The sequence below is a fragment of the Balaenoptera musculus genome, chromosome 9 (assembly GCF_009873245.2).
Source record: "Balaenoptera musculus isolate JJ_BM4_2016_0621 chromosome 9, mBalMus1.pri.v3, whole genome shotgun sequence".
In the NCBI taxonomy this organism is placed as follows: Eukaryota; Metazoa; Chordata; class Mammalia; order Artiodactyla; family Balaenopteridae; genus Balaenoptera; species Balaenoptera musculus.
In genome coordinates this window covers 31,551,319-31,565,716 of record NC_045793.1, presented here as the reverse complement: position 1 = coordinate 31,565,716, position 14,398 = coordinate 31,551,319, and positions in this window count along the sequence as shown.

The following is a 14,398-nucleotide window of genomic DNA, read 5'->3' as shown; positions in this document are numbered from 1 at the left end:
AAAAATCTGTAAGTATATAGAAGACTTGAAAATACTATCAACCAACAGACCTAACTAACCTCTTTAGAACACTCCATCCAACAGTAGCAAAAAGCATATTCTTCTAAAGTCAATAAAGAACACTCTCCAATATAAATAATATGATAATCCATAAAACAAACTTCAATAAATATAAAACCACTGAAATCATACAAAGTATATTCTCTGACCAAATTGGAGTTAAATTGGAAAGCAACAACAGAAGGAAATTAGGGAAATCCACAAGTAAATATGGAAAATAATACACTTAAAAATAGTTTATAGGTTAAGGAAGAAATCACAGGGAGTTTAGAAAGTGTTATGAGCTAAAATGAAAGCAAAACCACAACGTATTACAATTTACGGGATTCAGCTAAAGAGATGCTTATAGGAATACAAAATACCACAGAATGTGTGGCTTAAACACCACGAGTTTATTTTCTCACAGCTCTGGAGACCAGAGATTCAAGTGTTGGAAGATTTGGTTTCTCCTGCGGCCTCTCTGATTTACATATGGCTGCCTTCTTGCTGTGTCCTCACAGGGCAGTTCCTCTGTGCCTGTCACATCTCTGCTGTCTCTTCCTCTCCTGAAAGGGACACCAGTTCTGTTGGATTAGGGCTCCATCCTTATACTCTCATTTAACCTCAACTACCTCTTTAAAGGCCCTATCTCGAAATACAGTCGCATCAGGGGTTAGGGTTTCAACATATGAATTTTTGTGGGATATATAGTTCAGTTCATAACAAGCTCTAAATGCCTATGGTAAAAAACAAAGAAATAACTCAAATCAAAAATCTCAGTTGCAGTCCTGAGATACTGGTAAGAACAAACTAAACCAAATATAAGCAGAAAAAGAAATATTAAAGATTAGAATGGAAATCAATAAAATAGAAAACAGAAAAACAACAGAGAATAAAAAATTAGTACTTTGTAAAGGTCAAGTAAATAAATTGAATTAGTAATTTAAAATCTCTCCATAAACTATACCAGGCCCAAATGAGTTCATTGCTGAAATACAGAAAACATTTAATGAAAAAAAAATCAATCCTTTAAAAAAATTAGAGAAAACAGAGGAAGAGGGAATATTTTCTGTATTATTCTACTAAGTCAATATTACCATGATACCAGTGCCAAAACAAGACATCACAAGAAAAATAAAAATTACAGATATCCCTGATAATTATAGATATAGGGATCTATAATTATTATATAATTAAAATATCTATAATTATATATATAGGGATAAACAAATATAGACAAAAAATTATATAAACTATTAACAAACTGAATAGAGCACTATATTAAAAAAAGATTTTACACTATTGCCACATGATATTTATCTCAAGAAGGCAAAGATGGTTTAACATACAAAGTAATTTCATGTTATACTTCATATTGCTTGAATGAATGACAAAAGCCACATGGTCATCTCAAAAGAGGAAGAAGAAGTATTTGACAAAATCTATTCAAGACAAAGACAAAATTCTCAACAACTTAGGAAAGAAAAGGAACTTCTTAATAAGGATAAAACCACCTAGAAAACAAACAAACAAAAACTAGAGCTAACATCATACTTGCAAAAATGAATATTTTCCAAGAGATCAAGGTCCACTATCTCACCAACTCTCTTTGATGTTGTACTAAAGGTTCTAAGCAGTGCAAAGAGGCAAAAAAAGAAAAAAGAAAAAGAAAACAGCACCCATAGGAAAGGAAAAAAATAAAACTGGCTTACTTCACAAATGACATGATTTTATATGAGTACTTTCATAGGAGAGAAAATTAATATGCAAAAAAATTATTCCTATATACTAGCAATGAACCATTTGAAAATAAAAATTAAGAAAATATTCCATTCACAATAGCACCAAAAAGAATAAAAGTCTTGGGAATAAAATTAACAAAAGAAATGCAGGAATTGTACACTGAAAACTACAAAACAATGGTGGCAGAAATTAAAGTTCTAAGTATTACAATTTTAAAATTAAAAGTTAAAATTTAATACTACTATACAACCTAGTAATTTCCACTCCTAGGAATCTAACCAAGTAAAATGAAAACACATTTCTGTATGAAGACATGTTTGTCTCCAGAATCAGGATAGGAGCAGAGACTTGTTAAGCATGAGACCCAGGACCAGACGATGCTGTTGAACTATAGCTCTGTTCTGTAATTATTAGGCTGTTGGTCTTGAGAGATTCATAAACCTCATCCATGCATGTTCACTGGAGCCCAGAAAACCTTTCTAAACAACTACATTTCTTGAATACCTGTCATTTCCTTAATAAAAATTATTTCTAAAATTCTGTTAATTAATGAACTCTTATGTAAACATAATTTTAATATTTTAATAATTTGGCATTAGCAATCTCTAAAATTTTGATTCCTGTTTAGCATGTTTCAAATACTAACTACTGTTAACTTAATTAAACAAAGGAGGGCATTAGACTGAGGAAGCTCTAATGCCATGGAGACCTACATAAGCAAACCGAAATCTAAGTCTGTAAATGCCTCAAGGTTATGAAATAGAAACTTAAGGACAATCAATCTCAAACAGCCAACAAGGCCTTTAAGCCATAGGCATTCAAATAATGTCCTTCTTTTGCTTCCACACCTTCTCTATATAAGTCATTGATCTACCTCCTGTGGGAAAACACCCCTAACCACTACCGGTTTGCTGCTGCCCAATTCCAATGGATTTTTGTTCAAATAAACCCTTCAAATTTTTAATATGGCTCAGTATATCTTTTAACACTACTTTTAAAAATTAACAATAATATACACACATATATCACACTCTTTATATGCAGTATTTCAAAGTAAATTATCATATAGGAAATTTAACAACATGCACTATGAAAGGTTCCCATATTCAAAAAGTGTTTAATGATATTTAATTCAATAATTCAGGAACTAAAATGAAACATCCCACATATATTGATTCTCTTTACTAGTGACAAATTGTTTTATCAACTATATGCATGACTGGTGAAATTTTGGCCTTGAACATTCTTCAAAATGGATTATAAGATGTATCAGATATGAAAGACTGAGGTAAAAAAAATACTTTAAATTCAGAACCACAATCAATAATCGATATTATCTCTCCCAAACTTTTCCCCTTCCCCCTGCCCACCCCTCCCCCTTCCTCTCCCCCTCTATCTCTCTCTCTCACAGATACACACATACACACACACACACACACACACACACACACACACAGAGTATAAAATCACATGATCAGGAGCTCACTAAAATGAGCTTCTACTTAGTTCTCACAATTTTAAATGTTCTTAATTCTAACTTAAGAATTATATCACTTCCAAACCATTATTAAATATTTCTAAAATGTATTTTCTTTAAGCCAAGTAAATTACTGCAACATTGGGTTGTATTTCTAAAGCTTGAAATGAGATTACATTTAAAAGTCCAAGAAATATTGTTATAGCTGACATTAATTCATAAGTATGTACACTTTTATGACTAAACATAGTGATGGCAAGCAAAGATTTAAAATACAAGGCCATAATTTGATAAAATTAAAATATATATTCAGTTTAAAAACCTAAAAAAAAAAAAAAAAAGCTGTCCCAGAACTTCCAGTAATTTTGCCTGGCCTTATTTGTAAATGAAAATTGGAAATCATGATATTAGTTGGTCAAATCCTGAATTATAAAATGTATTTGTATTTGCTATAAAAAAGATTTAAAACCACAATGTTTGAAACAAGTTCAACTGTGTTTAATTATTCATTATTTATCTGAGTCAACATCAGTGTTCTACTGGGCTCAGAAGTGATAAGTGATATTGAATAGTAGCTGTAGAGGTATTTCAAGACCAACTTTGTTCTTTGAAAATCATGCTCTTACACATAGCCCACTTCCTGAGAGAGAAGGTGATATTAGTAGGTAAGCAGAAATGGAAATGACGTTGACGTAACACAGCAAATAATGAAGTGCTGAAAGAAAACGCCAAGCTTAATTAAAATACACTTAGAAACAAACTATGAAGAGAAAAATGGTAGAATAGGTATTTGGCATTGATTTGCAAATCATTATGACATTTCCAACAGATTTTTCAGTGATACAAAACATAAGGCTTTACTTAAAAAGAAGTACAAATTTTGGTTGAAAATAGCAGATACTCTTAACTGCTATTAAAAGAAAAACAAACATAAATTCAAAGCCGTAAAGGAACCTAGCCAGAAACAATGCTTTAAAAGACATGATGTAATATAAAAGAATATTTTTACCCATCATTTTAAAAAGTGACTATTTCATTGTACAAAGGAATTTCACAAAAATTGCTTGAATGCAATCCCTGTTTGTAGTAGTGGAAACATTACATTATATTACTATTTGGGTTGGAAAGGTATTTGTAAGGTACTCAGAAAAATAATGCCCATGGAATCAATTAAGAAAATAAACATCTTTTAAAAGAATATAAAATGTGTAAAACATTGGAAATGCACAAGGAAATTAAATGTTGGATACTGAGGCAAAAAAACCAGAGTAGAAGATGGAATGACCTCAGCATTCCCATGAAAATGTTGAGCTTATCTGGTAATAAACTGGGAACTTAGAGCATTTTCTTTCTTCCCTCCCTCTCTTCCTTCCTTCCTTATTAAAGTAACATTGATTTATAACATTATATAAGTTTTATGTATACAACATATTATATTTCTACTTCTGTATACCCTAAAATGCTCCCCACCAATAAATTAGTTTTCATCTATCACCGTACAGTTGATTCCCTTTAGCCATTTTGCCCTCCAGCCCCCCTGCCCCCTCCCCTCTGGTAATCGCTACTCTGCTCTCTGTATCTAAGTGTTAGATCATTTGTTATTTTTTGTTCTTTATTGACAAAAAAATTGTCTATAACTTTTTTCTAAATATTAAATAAACTGTAATGCAAAATTTTGTAATAATTTAAATTAATTTTTAGTTCTATGTATGTTGTAATTACCATTATAATTCCTCTATTGGACCCAAAGATTAGAGATTTTATTTTATCTGACATATTTTTGTTATCTCTTTGTTCCTGAGTATTACCATTTTGGCAATGTAATCAGAGAATTATTATCTAATAAATTATTTTTACATTTTTTTGAAATTAACTTTATTGCCAGGAATTTGGTAAAATTCATAAATATTTTATGTCTATCTGAATGAAATCTAATGAACCCTGCGTCCAAAACTGGATAATGCATTTGGCATTTTGAACAAGTTTATGTTTTTGTTATTCAAACAGTACATACACTTCTTTATCTTCTTTTACTATTAATTATTGATATTTTGGTGTTAGATGCATGCATGTTTAGAAATCTTATATGTTCCCAGTCAGTTTAATCACTTGTCAAATATATGTGATCATTACCCTTTATTTCTAGTATGATTTTTTTAAATTTAATTCTATTTTGTGTGATATTAATGTACTAACATTCATATCATTCATTTTTACCTAATACATCTTTTTTATTCCTATCCATTTACTGTGACTTTTCTGAACTTTATGTTTTAGAAATGCCTGGAATATAGCAGATTTTTAAAATATGCAGTCAATTTTTGGCATTTATCTTCAGTTATCTACAAAAATTATTATTCCTAGTATATATGGATTTATTTCTTAAAATTTGTTTTTAGTTTCTTTTTGTCTTGCTTCATTTTTATTTGATTAATTGCTTTTCCAGATTTATATAGTATTGTTCAAGATTTTAGTTTTATTTCACTTCTTGATTTTGATATATAAACCTACCGAAAAAGAAAATTGTTTTCAAAATTGTACTAAATTCTCTCTATGTTTGTCTGAAAATGTCTTATTTTTACCCTCATCTATAAAAAAAGTTCATTTATATAAAATATATTAATAATAAAGAGGGTGGGAGGACATTTTTGGAGGTGATGGATATATATATGGCATAGATTGTGGTGATGGTTTGTTTCAGGGATGTATAATTATCTGCAAATTCATTAAGTTGTACAAATTAAATATGCATAGATTTTTACAGGTCAATCAGAACTCACTAAAGTGGTTTAAAAATATTCTAAGAATATCATTTATTGTGTAATCATTCTTTCCTTTCTAGAAGCTTATACTGTTTTGTTTGTTTACATTGTAATACATTGGTTTTCTTATACTTAAGTGGATGTGGAGATCTTTTTGTTACTAATAATTGGGAGTAATTTGGCTTTTTAAAAATGAGAACATGTATTTTTATTTCTAGAAAAACATTAAGCTCTAATCTTTTAAATATTCTCTACCCAATTATATCTAGTTACTTTTAAAAAATAGATATATGTTAAGCCATCTAACTCAGTCCTCCATGCCTTGCAGTCTCTTTTTCATGCTTTCTTCTCTTTGTCTTTGTGCTACATTTCTGATATTTTATATTGATTTGTCATTTTGCACATACATATATACAGACATACTCTTCAGCTGCATCTAACCTGTCATACACACACACACGTATGTTGTATGGTGAGGGTGTGTGTGTGTATGTGTATGGGTGTGTTTTACTTTGCTCATTTGCAGATTTTCCTTAGAAATTTTCAATATTCAATTATAGAAATAAAATCCTGTTAACAATCTAAGTTGGGACTTGTAGTAATATCTGCACTTTCAGCAGTCTGCGTAGGAAACTTCTCATACTGCATATTTCATTCTAATACTTATGTCTTCAAATCTATATAGCACCTTGCTTTTTTTTTTCAAGTTCCAACAATATTTGCTAACAAAGGAATTTATCTTGGTTTGTCTTCATATTTTATATGTTTGGTTACTGCTGCCAGTTTTTACTTTGCAGAAAAAAACTTCTCAAGAGGTATTTCACTTTTTACTTTATGATTAAGTTGAAAATATTAAAAGGAATAGACTTGATGACATTTTGTAACATATGAGATTTGATATCATGAATCCTAAAATCCTGAAAAAAATGCCAAGGGGCCTCTTCATTTTCTGGATACTTGTATGTAAATGATTTGCAGGTTGTAATTGGTTACTATTATATGAGCACTTATCTCAATTCACAATATAAATTTAAAATGAGGTATCTTATGATTAATAATGTGTGTAAAACCAAATTTCTAATTATATTCTTGAAAACTATGAAAGTTCATTGACTCTTTGTCAGATCTAATTAGATACAGATTTGGTTGGATAAAGATTGTGTATTAGTTTCACATGGGTGCTGCAGCAAATTACCCCAAACTTGGTGAATTAAAACAAGAAATTTATTTTCTCACAGTTCTTGAGGCCAGAGTTCAGAATCAGTATCACAGGGTTGAAATCAAGGTATTAGCTGAAATCAAGCCTGCCATCTTTTGAGAGGCTTAAGGGGAAAATCCATTCCCTGACTTTTCCAATTTCAGGCAGTTGCCAACATTCCTTGGCTTCACTCCAGTCTTCAAAGTCAGCATCTTCCATCTTTGCTCCATCTTCACATGACCTTCTCCTCTGTTTGTAGTCAAATCTCCCTGTGCTCTCCTTTTAAGAAAACACGTGATAGCAATTAGAGCCCACCTAGCTAATCCAAGATTATCTGGCTACCTCAAAATGTTCAATTTAATCACATCTTAATCACATCTACAAAGACTTTTACCTTATAAGGTAATATTCACAGGTTCCAGTTATTAGCATGTAGCTCTCTTTAGGAAGGCCCTTTTTAAATTACCACATAGATCATGTAGAAATAACTTTCTAGGCACAAGATGGAGCCACTCCTGCCCAGGGTGCCATGGCAGCAAACCGAAATTTAGATATCTTTTTTTTTCCTATTAGATTAAGTTTACTATTTACATAGTTTTTATCTTCCATAATCTTTCTTTTTTTTCCCTTCCAGTTTTATTGAGATATAATTGACATACAGCACCGTATAAGTTTAAGGTGTACAGCATAATGATTTGACTTATCATACAGTGGTTATCACAATACCTTTAGTGAACATCCATCCTCTCATGTGGATACAAAATTAAAGAAATAGAAAAAAATATTTTTCCTTGTGATGAGAACTCTTAGAATTTACTTTCTTAACATCTTTCATATATAACATACAGTAGCGTTAATTCTATTTATCATATTGTACATTATACCCCTAGTACTTAATTATCTTATAACTGGAAATTTGTGCCTTTTGACTACATCCAGTTACCCCTCCCTCCACTCTCCCACCTCTGGTAACCACAAATCTGATCTTTTTTTCTATGAGTTTACTTTGTTTGTTTGTTTTTGAAGTGTAATTGACCTACAACACTGTGTTAGTTCCTGTTACACATTTCATATTCCTATACGTTTCAAAATAACCACCATGATAAATCTAGTTATGATATGTCACCATACAAAAGTATGACATAGTTACTGACTATGTTCCGTGCACTATTCATTTCATATCCATTGAAACTGTGAGTAAGCATTAGTCAAATCCATTTCACCTGCCTTCACTAATCAAGGTCATTTTAATTGTTACAAAGACTTACATATCCCCCTAGCAGCATGTAGCTTTAACAACAAGGTGTTTGCGGGAGTTGTATTCCAGGATCTTGGAGTCAGCTGTGTCTAGTTCCAGCTGAGCTGGTTAAGACTAGATAGGATGACCCACCCTCCAACTGGGGAAACGGGAGAATGTGCGGAGGCCTGTAGCTTGGTTATAGCTATGAGCAGATCGACGATTACCTCACCTGTTTCCAATCATCTTTCCCCATGGTCCCCACGGTCCTCACGCTCCCCACCCTCCCCAGACCTCAGATCACCTATCTCACAAATACCCAGAGTCCCTTGCGTTAGAGGAGGTGGAGCTGAGTTTTCTCCAGTTTCCTCACCTGGCTGGCTGGTGAATAAATCCTCTCTTTGCTGAAAACCTTGGCATCTCAACATTTTGGCTTGCTGCACGTCGGGCGAAACAAACCTGCTTCGGTAACACCATGACTCGTTTATTTTGTGGCTGGAAGTTTGTACCTCTTAATCTCTCTCACCTATTTTTTTCCTCCCCCCAACCCCCTTCCCTCTAGCAACTACCTGTTTGTTCTCTGTATCTATAACTCTGTTTCTGTTTTGTTTGTTCATTTGTTTTTCTTTTTAGATTCCACATGTAAGTTAGATCAGAGAGCCTCAACATCAAAAATGCAAACAACCCCATTAAAAAATGGGCAGAGGACCTGAATAGATATTTATCCAAAGAAAATATACAGATGGCCAACAGGTACATGAAAAGATGCTCAACATCATCATTTATCAGGGAAATGCAAATCAAAACTATAATGAGATATCACCTCACACGTCAGAATGGCTATTATCAAAAAGACAACAAATAACAAGTATTGATAAGGATGTGGAGAAAAGGGAACCCTCGAGCACTGTTGGTGGGAATGTAAACTAGGGCAGCCACAAAGGAAAACAGCATCAATTTTCTTCAAAAACCCCAAAGTTGAACTACCATATTATCCATCAATTCCACTCCTGGATATTTATCCAAAGAAAACAAAAACACTAATTAGAAAAGATATCTGCAGCTCTCTGTTCATTGCAGCATTGTTTATAATAGCCAAGACATGGAAGCAATCTAAGTGTTCATTAATAGATGAATGGATAAAGAAGATGTTGTATTATATATATATATAGCATATATATACTATATATATAATGAAATATTACTCAGCTTAAAAAAGAATGGAATCTTGCCATTTGCAGCAACATGGATGGACCTAGAGGGTATTATAGTAAAATAAGTCAGAGAATGAAAAGTACTGTGTGAGTTCACTTATATGCGAAATCTTAGGTAACTTTTCTGCCCCTGAAAATGTCCCACTTCACCAGAAATGCAGTGTATTCAGTCAGCCGATCCCCAGACTCCATGCCCACAGTGGGCTCTATGCTTATTTCCTTCTTATCCCAAACAATGTTGACTATATGGCCCCAGCAAATTAGATATTTTCTACTTTCCTCTTCCTTGTTCTTTATTCTTTATCCTTTAAAAGCTTCCTGCCTTCCACCCCATTTTGCAGTTCTGTGAAAGTAGACTGTTCACTTCTTGAAGTATTAAATAAGGTTTTTGGTATCACCTAAATTGTTTTCTTTATTTTCTAACAGTTTTTGGCGATGAGGATGGGATCTGAAGCTGACTACTGAAGGCCTATGGGACAAGGAGACTCACAGGCAAGGTGGCTATTGAATGCTTGGTGTTAAGCGTCCCTCTCATCGTTACCAAGGGCTGTGGGTAAGTCACTGTCAGATTTGAGCTCCGCTTCCTTGTGTGCAGCTCTCTGATCCAAAATAACTTTATTTAAAAAACATATATAGTTTGATCCTAGGATGTTTTCAGAGTTTGTTAAAGTTTCCAGAAAGGTTCTGTGGTTTGGAAAGGTTCTGGTGTAGTTATATTGGGAGTCTGTAGCAGGTGCTGTGCAATGGGTGCTGGCCATTAGGGAACTCAAAAAGCCTCAAGCTAAATTGACAGCATAAATAGCTGGGGGACTTGGGAAAATAAAGGCAAGAAATTCAGACTGTTTTGACTATCAAAATCAAAATATAAGTAGACACAAGTCAAACTATTAAAAGCCATTAGAGCATTCACCACTATAAAGAAATTTTCCAGTGAAAGGAGTAACAGAGCTATCGCTAATGGGAATCTCAGAAGCCAAATCTGCAAAATTGGTGGGCACAGATCAAGCACTTAAAAGCTGTTAGAACTCTTGCCACCTAACTCTAAGACTCCTGTGCCAGGATAAGTTGGTCATGGAATGAGTTGGATTGGTACTAGGTCACCCACCAACCTCAACATTTCAGTGCTATAAGAGACACTGTAAAACACCACAAAATCCCCAACCTAGTGGCATATCCAGCTTAGGTATTAAATTGGTTCCAAGAGATCCAAACCTCAGCCAACGAGGTGAATCCTCAAGCTTCAAAGAATTGAGTGTGCCACCTTCCAGAAGACCTGCTTATTTTATGTCTAAAAACATTAAAATTAATAGAAAACTTTGCCAAATTCTGGTAGATACTGGGGCTACAGTGTCTACTTTGAACCCCACTTGGTCGGGAGCCTGTACATGGGATCCTTGGAAAACTGGCAAAAGCCAGTGAAGAGTGAGAATTCTTATCAGAGTCAGCTCTCCTGGATCTCTGAATGGATAATGTAAAATTTCATGTTATCCCTTCCTTTCCAGACTCTTGTGAATTTGGTTTTGGGGTTTCCACTGGTTATCAATCTTTCCTCTCCCAAGGACAGCTATTGTCTGCTTATTTGTCTGGTTTTATGTCCTGAGAACTTGGCTTGGCTTTCTGCCTGCCTGGGGCACATGGACTGCTGGTTTTTGCATATGCAGGCAGTGCAACTATCAGCTTGGGGGCTGAAAACTGTGGCCAGACAAAAATGTGAGTTGCACTTCTTTTGTGGCTAGGGTCCTACTGATTGTTGCCAGCTCTTGGGGAAATTGTCTGTGCCTTTCTTTTGGCTATCTTTAGGAGTGGCTCTGGGTCTTGGGAGGATGGTATCTTTTGTTATCTCTGTTACAGAATTTGTCAGCAAGAAAGTTAAGATGATGGTTAGCTTTTTAATGTCTCATGAAATTTTCGTGAGCAATCTAAACATAATTGTTAACAGCAAGTAAATAGATATAAATATAAGTTTATAAATGAACTTTTCAACAATAATTATATTTGATAGTATGTCTATTTAAAAAGCTTCCAAATTTTTTTGATAACCTTAAAGTTACAAGGCTGAGACAAGTTAATTGACGGATATTTATTGAATATTTAGATCATTTCCAAATGAGATAAAATACTGAAACATTAATTACTGAACACAGTTTTATCCACTTTGGGCATCTTTTTATAGAGGAACTAAAGACATTTTGGTGTATTAGTAAACGTGTTTTGTGCCACGTTGAAAAATTTACGGTAAGGAAGAATATACTTCTAGAAATTATGAAGTGTATTTATAAATTTGCCGATCCACAAAATGCTTGTGTAACAGACAATCCACAATTGCTTACTTCTCAGTTTTCACTATGGATAAAGAATTCTAAGAGTTATGAATTCTAATCAATATAAAACTACTTAGAAACAATAAGAGTAAAATGAGACAACTGTGTGTGAAAAGTAGGTAAGAAAAGTGAAATGACTTTTTTTCAGAATGAGAAAAAAAACATAGGACAAAATCTGAATGGATATAAAAAAGCTGTAGAAGGTTTCTGGAAAAGGAATCTTGGGAAGGAAATTTTATGTGTGGTCAAGCTGGCTAAGCTTGGAATGGATTTAAGTTTTTAAAAAATGAGTTTTAATATCTAAAGTACACTGGTGCAAAATTGGAATTTCCTTTTTTCTCTGTTAAAAGGACAGTTTCCTTAGGTTATTGGTCTGCTCTTAATAAAAAATTATAAACAGGGGTTTTCCTTTACGTTTTAAGTAATCTGTCTGGAGAGCAAAGATTTTGTGTCTTACCAAAATAATTTACTGCACTTCATGTTGTCTTTATCAGATCTTTGATTACTTAAGAGATTACTTAAGAGAACTTTCTTCTCAGTGTTAAAAGAGCTAAGTTTTGTTTACAGCTATGTAACTTTCTATATTTGCCTTTAAAATACTTGTCACTTTGCCTATGTGTATATTCTTGACAAACTCCCTCCCCCAAAAATAAATCAAGTTCTAAATGAAGACTTTTGACCTTTAACTAACTTTGGGATTTTCCGGAGGGACTCTGAGGCACCTCAAATTTTTTGTCTCTCATGTCCTTAAGATGGCCTATAATTATCTACATGTTCTGGCTTCCCGTTAACTCCTACCCTGAACACTCTATTTATAATTTAACCTGATTCCTGTACATGTCTTCCAATTGGGAACCTCACGTTGTAAGATGTATCGGTACTTTATTCCTTTTTATAGGTGTATAGGTGTATAATACTTCATCACAGGTATATGCAACAATTTGTTTATCAGTTCATCATATGATGGGCATTTGGGTTGCTTCCACCTTTTGGATATTGTAAATAGTGCTGCTATGAACTTGTGTACACTTGAATTTGTTTGACTATGTGCTTTCAGTTATTTTTGATATATATCTCAGAATGGATTTGCTGGGTCATATATAATTCCATGTTTAACTTTACTGAAAAAAACTCCAAGCTGCTTTCTTCATAGCTGAACCATTTTGCATTCCCAACAGCAATGTATTAAGTTTCCAACTACTCCACATCCTTGCCAACACTTGCAAGGTTCTGGATATTTTTGCATTTCATTTGTTTTTAATTACAGTCATCCTAGGCATGAAGTAGTAGCTAACTGTTATTTTGATTTCCATTTCCTTAATGACTAAAACATTGAGCATCTTTTCAAATGTTGTCCACCTGCATTTCTTATTTGGAGAAATATATTCAAGTTATTTGCCCATATTTAGATTGAGTTGATAGCTTTTTACCACTCAATGATAAAAGGTTTATATATTATGAATATTAGACCCTTATACTTTTCAGATGTTTTCTCCTATTTTGTAGGATGTCTTGACATTTTCTTTATAATATCCTTTGATATACAAAAGCTTTTAATTTTGATAAAAGTCCAATTTATTTACTTTTGTTGCTTGTACTTTTTGTTCCATAACTAAGAATCCATTGCCCAATCCAAGGTGCTAATAATTGATACCTAGCATTTCTTATAAGATTTTCATGGCTTTAGGTCTTGCATTTACCTTGTTCATTTTTATATATCATGTGAGGTAGAGGTCCAAGTTCATTCTTTTGCATGCTGATATCCAGTTGTCCTAACAGCATTTGTGAGGAGAATATTCTTTCCCCATTGAATGGTCTTGGCACCCTCTTGGAAAGTTAATTAACCATAGATGTATTGTATCTGGACTCTCAATTCTATTCCATTTGCTCACATATCTAATGCTTATGCCAGCACCACATTGTTTTGATTACTGTAGCTTTGTATTAAGTTTTGAAATCAAGAAGTGTAAGTCCCCCAAATTTGCTCTTTTTAAAGATTGTCTTGTTTATTTGGTGTCCCTGTGAATTCCATATGAATTTGATGGTTGGGTTTTCCGTTTTGCAAAAAGGTTGTTGGAATTTTGATAGGTATTGAAAGTATTTGGGGCATATTACCTTTTTAACAATATTAAATCTTTCAATAGATAAACATGGATTGTCTTCATTTATTTAAGCCTTTCATTTCTTTCAGCTATTTTTGTAGTTGTTAGTGTACAATTACTTCACCTTATTGGTTAAATTTATTCCTAGTTATTTTGTTCCCTTAGATGCTATTAATGAAATTGCTTTCTTAAGTTTCTTTTCAGATTGTTCATTGCATGTTTAAGGAAATATATTTGATTTTTGTGTGTTGATCTTTTACCCTGCTATTTTGCTGAATTTTTTATTAGCTCTAGTGGCATTCTTT